The sequence below is a fragment of the Nematolebias whitei genome, chromosome 22 (assembly GCF_014905685.2).
Source record: "Nematolebias whitei isolate Nwh7 chromosome 22, NemWhi1, whole genome shotgun sequence".
Lineage (NCBI taxonomy): Eukaryota > Metazoa > Chordata > Actinopteri > Cyprinodontiformes > Rivulidae > Nematolebias > Nematolebias whitei.
This window is the reverse complement of record NC_056519.1, coordinates 565,226-565,681: the sequence shown is the minus strand read 5'-3', so window position 1 is coordinate 565,681 and position 456 is coordinate 565,226. Positions and strand designations below refer to the sequence as shown.

Here is a 456-nt window from a genome sequence, read left to right as displayed (position 1 = left end):
TACCAGTTCCTTCACTTTAATACCAGTTCCTTCACTTTAATACCAGTATCACCAGATGTTTTCCAGTGTAATGCAGCTGTGCTTGCAGTCGGAGCTTCAGGCTTTAGTGTGACAGTTTGTCCGTTCCTGCGTTGAAGCAGAAAAAGGTTAAGAACAAAACGAGTGGACTTTGTTTGTACCTGGAGAAGTTTCACTCTGTCCGAGGAGGAGGCGGAGTCATGACGTCGAGGAGTCCAGCGGTAGAAAAACTCCAAACTCCGTTCTTCAAAGAGAAGACGAAACATCTGCCGTCACAAAGTCCAGTTGTTTGGTTTTGAACCGTGTGCTGGATGACGGATCGTCTGCGCTTGTTCCTCCCAGTGAGAAGAAAATCTGTTCAACATCACGGGAGCCACGAGGAGCTCTGGGAACGAGCTCTGGGAACGAGCTCTGGGAACGAGCTCTGGGAACGAGCTC

The 456-nt window shown here is 49.1% G+C and overlaps 1 protein-coding gene across 1 annotated transcript in view; it reads right to left on the bottom strand.

The window, feature by feature from the left end:
- The window catches only part of LOC119428414 (deoxyribose-phosphate aldolase-like), an 8,531-nt gene that overhangs the window by 7,879 nt on the left and 196 nt on the right, over nt 1–456 (bottom strand). The gene's annotated exons all lie outside the window — the stretch shown is intronic.